The 6,000-nt window shown below is 39.1% G+C and overlaps 1 long non-coding RNA gene across 1 annotated transcript in view; it reads left to right on the forward strand.

Annotated features, from left to right (window-relative positions):
• The window catches only part of LOC120606041 (uncharacterized), a 41,482-nt gene extending 38,804 nt beyond the window's left edge, over nt 1-2,678 (forward strand). Inside the window, exon 3 of the long non-coding RNA XR_005653818.1 lies at nt 1,027-2,678. This is a non-coding gene — a long non-coding RNA (uncharacterized LOC120606041). The remainder of the gene's footprint in view (nt 1-1,026) is intronic.
• Nucleotides 2,679-6,000: the final 3,322 nt, after the last annotated feature.

Genomic DNA, 6,000 nt, shown 5'->3' on the forward strand with positions numbered 1-6,000 from the left:
TTGGCAATTTTGCCTGCTTTCATTTTTTGGCCCTTGCACTCTGATGGTGCAGAGGCACAGATGTAAGTTTGTCTTATTGCACTTCCTCTCCCTGTGGTCACATGTCTGCAAGCTCCTCACATAGACTGATACAGCCTGCCAGTTTTTCTGACACCATTTGAAGCATAGCAACGGTTTAATAGTTTCCTAAAAATGATGCTAGCATTAATTCAGTTCCTCAAGGAGCAAGTTGTATTTTAAAGAATATGTTGTGTTCAAAGGCTATAGAATATTTGTGTATGAATAAATGAGAGTTATGTCTCCTTATGTGAGACTCAGTGATCTATTCCGACACAAATAAAGCCACATCAAGGAAAGTGGCCTGGAGTGGCAGCCACCATCCTGGTCTCAACACCAGCAGATCCTCATTCACATCCCAGAATCACCAGGATCTCTGGACTTGGGAACATTTCTTAACCACTGTTCCCTAACTTTTCCATCCAAAAATAAGGATAAAGCTCTCTCTTTTATTAAAGTGATATTTGATGATCAAATAAGAATATGCATAAAACACTAAATGCAGGCAGCACCTGGCATATTACATGGGAACCATTTTATTTTTATTCACATGGTCATTAACATCACTACTGCTGCTAGAAAACATTTGAACACTTATTACCTATCGAGTCACAGTTTAAACTTTTTAATATTTAAATTCTATAAATGTGTATATGTATGTATATGTATATGTGTGTGTGTGTGTGTGTACATATATATAAAGAAATGGTACCCAAGAGATAATATGATGTTACAAGTGTCGCCCGGCTAGTAAGGGGCGGAGCACCTCCTGAATTCAGAGCCCCGTCCTTGCCCTATGCTTGTGGGACCTCATCGCAACTGCCCAAAAGTATGAGATGCCCTTTGTCTTTGTCCCGTTGAAGTGGGTGTTTTCAGTAGTCTTCGTTCCTTATACAACTCTCACTAAGATAATTGTAACAGTGAAAATCTGAGTTACTGCTTGTTCTGACTGGGTTTTCCCATTTCCAGGGAAAAGAAGACTGTTTCCAGGATATAGCCAACATTCCATAGGAAGTAATGATAGAAGCAGTAATCCCAGTTCCACTGGAAATGTTTCAAAAGGTTATCTAATTAAATAAAGGATCAAGGTTAGAGTTTATTTTCTAGAAAGAATTCCTTAGTCCCCCAGGTGAAGGGATGTGACCTCAAGGACCTACAAGCTTCTGGCTCCTTTGGTGCCTCACTCATTCTGGTAAGCAACAAAAGGACAAGACCTCATGCTTCTCACATGACATTATTTTATGTAGATTATGCTTTTTATCACGGCAGGTGTAAGAGTCCATATTTATCAATAAGAGAGCATCTTGATTCTCTTCTGAACATTTTTTTCTGGGCTTGGGCCACTCCAACTGTCTCAGGAATATGGCTTATGTGAAAACTTCAACTCAGAGGGCTCTGAATACACATGACCACCTTGGTATCCTGTGACAGTCTTGTGCAGTGCTGAGGCACCTTAATATGATATTAAGCTGCATCTTAATATCAAGGAGGACCAGTGAAATGCTCTTTTATCTTCCAGGGAGGAATGACTGAGATGCCCCTGAAATTATATTAAAAAATATTCACATAGCTCCCCACCCTACACACACACTGAATTTCCTCCAAAGGTGGTTATATACTAATTGATTGTTGAAAGTAGTGAGACAAAAATAACTCTGCAGACTTTTGGGTAAAATGGATTTGGGTTCAAATTTTGGCTCTACCCCTTAGTACCTTTGTGATTCTGGGCTGTATCTTTACTATTTAATTTATAATAATACTTTATATGGTTGTATCACATTGGCACCCTTTTTAGAATACTACTGCTGCCAATCAATAGTAATAATAGTCATAGGTATCAGTTAGAATACTTTCATCTACACATAATATAAAATGCAAAGTAGATCAAACTCTAAGGACAGTGTTGGCTCATGAAACTGGAGGACCAGGGGAGGGTGGTCTTCAGGACTGGCTACATCCAATGCCTCCTGGGCTGTGTCTGTGGGGATTCTCTATGTATCTTCTTGTATTCAGTTTAATTAAGAGGGAGGGTATTGGCAAAGCTGCTCTGATGACCCACACATCCCTCTTCTACCACATACGCCATGCAACCTCTTGGCCCGACTCAGGCAGCTTGCTCACATGTGAGCCATTCCTGCTGGCTAGAGAGCTGTTGTGGACTACTGGGTGTGGTTCTAGAATGAAGTGTCAGTCACTGTAGCAGGAGCAGTGGGCATGACCCTAAAACCAGTGGGTCACAAGTGGGAATCTGAAACTAAAACCAAGGAACCGTTTGGGAGAGGAAAGTCAGGGTCGATGAAAGGAAGGCAGCAGATAGGCCATTTATTTTCATAATGAGTGTTACTGTGGGCTTTTTTCTCTGAAGTAATTAATGATTACTTCGTGTTTCCAATTGTGTAACCAAAAATATGTGCAAATGCAATTCCTTGGCCAAATGATGGATAACACAACAAAAAAGGCTTTGAGGTGTCAGACATGATAATTTAAATACAGTTGTTTGAATACAAGCCTGTTTCAAAGTATAATAATAGAAGCATCTTTGGCAGTTCTTTTTAAACAAGTTATGAATTAACATATAGCTTTATATTATAAAAAATAAACTTGATAGTGATATATCAAAATTCTACAGAAAACACACTTGTAGTAGCATCTGAAATACTCTAAAATTCTAATTAATAAGTAATAATAATAGGTAATAATAATAAGTAATAGCAATAAAAATTATGTTATATGTATAATTACATATAAACTATATATACTATATGTGAATTATATAATCAGCTTTATTTTACATTGCGTCTTAGAGTTATTTGGATAATTTTCCTTTATTTCCCAATAGGATTATTGATATATTAATTAATTAATATCAAGTATAATCCAGATTTCTACATAAATCTAGCTATAAATACATAATAATTATAATGATCAACCCTTGGTGTTAATGTGACTAAAGTGTTTGCAGGTTGTTTTTTAATAAACTGTTTGACACACAATGAAGTGCTAACCTCCTATGTGGCTATGAAATCTGACACCGTGATCATAGAAAGGACACTTTCAGATGTTGAGATTTGACCTGACACTCAGTATTTATTCTCCTATGTTAGATGATATCTGTATACTCAAATGAAAGAAATGCTTTGTTTTTTTAAGTTGTTTGGATTTTTTCATACATTATTTTGATTCTTTCAATCAGCAAAAATAAAAAATACTGAAAGTTGTAAAATTAAATTAGAAGAAAGAATGAATTAAGGCACCATTTGGAAATTGTTAGATCTGTTTCTGGAACTTTTATAATATGAACAGATTTTTTGATAAGCAGGATATTTTTTAGTTAATGTGATATTTGAAGATCATATTTCAGAATATTTTTGACAGAAGAACAGAAAAAGTGTGTACACTTATTATATTTGGATATAATCAGATCTAATTTTCCATATTTGTAGATAAGCCTCATGATTTTCATTGTCCTAGATTTGTGTAACAACCCAGGTGGTTTTTAGCTTGGCCTCTGTGATTTACCGAGATAAAGGGAGCAAATATGGTCTACTCAGATCCCTCCTTTCGCCACGTTTTACACAGCGTTTCCTGGTGTTCGCCTCAGGATCTTAGGGGCAGGAGAGGTGCTGCATTCCCCTGCAACTGGGAGGGGATGAGACTCCCCAAGGCTGCAGTTCTCTTTCACAAACAGGTGTTAAAGTTGGGAAACTGAGACAGCAAGTTCTCCCCGAAATCTGAGCCAGGCCCCACATAGCACCTTCTGCTGGAAGCCGGCCAGCAGACCTCCAGGTAGGTTTCTCCAGAAGCAGATAACGATGTCCATCTGGTTGCACAGTAAACCATGCCCCTGTCCTGTCAGTCTAAGGGATCGAAAGACTGCTTGAAATGACTTTCTGGTCACTTGGGGAAGATCAAAACATGTCACATCATCTGCCTACTTGTTTAAACGGAATTCCAATGCACAGAATCCCGTAGCTCAGACAGAGAAGTCATCCTCTAAGGAGCTGGGAAGCAGAGTGAGATGGGCATCCACTCTCTTAAAGGCACACGCGAAAGGCATTGCTTGCATTCCACCCAGTATTCCGGCTGGGCTGCACCTCAGTGTGTGGTGTGAAGTGAGGTGCCTGTGGCACTGCCAGGAGCACAGCACGGAATTAGTTAGAGCCTGCTGGCCACCATCTGTGGGTATGTGATGCTCGGGATCGCTCATATACCTGCAAGGACAGCAGTCAATATGCCAACCCGCCAGCAGCTTGCCTTGGAGCAGAAACGAAGGTGGAAGCAACCTAGCTAAAGCTACACCAGCTGTCTGATGGGACTAGAGCCATCTTACCAAGTAATACGGTTCTTTTTTGTTCTCACAAAAAAGCTAGGAATCTTAACCAAGTTTATTTTTTCTGGTTACCTTTGTTTGGCCACTGCAGTCAGACACAATTTAACTCACCATTCATAAGTGTTTTTTTTTTTTTTCACTTGATTTACAAATAAGCTACTTAGAAACTTATTTGGTTGCAGCCTTATTTTCAGTTTTTATTTTATAAAGAAATTCCGCCATTACTAAATATATCATTAAAATTTTTTCTAATTTTTCTGTCACTTTCTTGTGAGTTGGGGATATTGTCATGAGTGCTCATGTGACATCAATATGTGTTGTATTCTTTTACCACAGTTATAATGTCATTGAATAATAAACAAATTTTTTGCCATCTAATTCTATAAGAAAATAACTTACATACCGCTCTGCCTTGAAAGCACATTATTTACAGTCCACTGTTGTCTTTTATCATGTTTTGAAGTAATGAGTGTGCACTGGTAGTGAATAAATAATAAAATGCACAGTACGTAGGTGCTTGTGGCATTCATAGTCCTGTCAAGTCCTTGCCGTGTCATTGTGACAGCTGTGCTCCGAGCAGCCAGGTAGTTGGGAGAGCACCTCACATGGTCATTGCCGCAATGACTGGACTCTTTGTACAGAACAGAGGTGGGCACACATGCCACATAACCGGTGTGCATGGCTGTGCTGTGATAAAACTTCATCTATGGACACTGAATTCATATAATTTTTACATGTTGTAAAATATTTTGCAAAGAGTTTTTCAACTCTTTAAAAATGTGAAAACCATTCTTAGCTTGCAGACCATGCAAAACCAGGTAGCCAGCTGGATTTGGTGCACAGGCCTACGGGCCATCATTGGCTGACCTTGATCAATTTGGGGTATGTCAATGAGCTTCTGGTTAAGTTTGTCAACTGGTAGCGGATAGAGGAAGGAGAAGAGTGAGGTGAAGGTCAACACTGTTACCTTCATATACCACATCTTTGTAGTAGTTGTAGATTTATCATTAACATCATCTGTGCACAATGTCAGGACAAGACCTTGAGGATAGGGGATGGTTCTACCTGTGGTCAGCAGAAGTGAACTAAAATCCTTGCCAGATGCTGGGAAATGAATGCTTTGTGAAATCTCGCTCACCCACAGCTTCCAGCCCAAATTGTGCTGTGGTCATACAATAGATTTAGATGCTTAAGCTCTGTTAACAAATTCCCTTCACTTTGCAGGGCTTGGGGACCACTCTGTCTAGAATGCAAAGGGCTGTGGCCATTACCCTATTTCCTGCCCAGTGACTTGTTGAGCTTTGAAGGTCCAAATGACATACGTGAGGTGATAGAGTAGAATGAGAAAATCATGTTCTTACTATCTCAGAAAGCAGTACTTCCCCAAGACAGAAGGTTACTGAAGTTTCTTTATGGATCCTGGTTTTTGGGGCCAGGAGACAATTAGGGAGGTGGAGCAGGTGACTTTTAATCTTCTCTCAGCTGTTGTGTTTCAATTCAGGGACACAAGGTAAGAACAGTTTTCTCCAATTCTTGCCAGATTATATCAAAGAGTAGATTTTTTCCCTCTCTCTTTAGCTGGAGTTATTGTGAGAGTTCATGGTTTTTTTTTT

The sequence above is a fragment of the Pteropus medius genome, unplaced genomic scaffold (assembly GCF_902729225.1).
Source record: "Pteropus medius unplaced genomic scaffold, Ma_sr-lr_union100, whole genome shotgun sequence".
In the NCBI taxonomy this organism is placed as follows: domain Eukaryota; kingdom Metazoa; phylum Chordata; class Mammalia; order Chiroptera; family Pteropodidae; genus Pteropus; species Pteropus medius.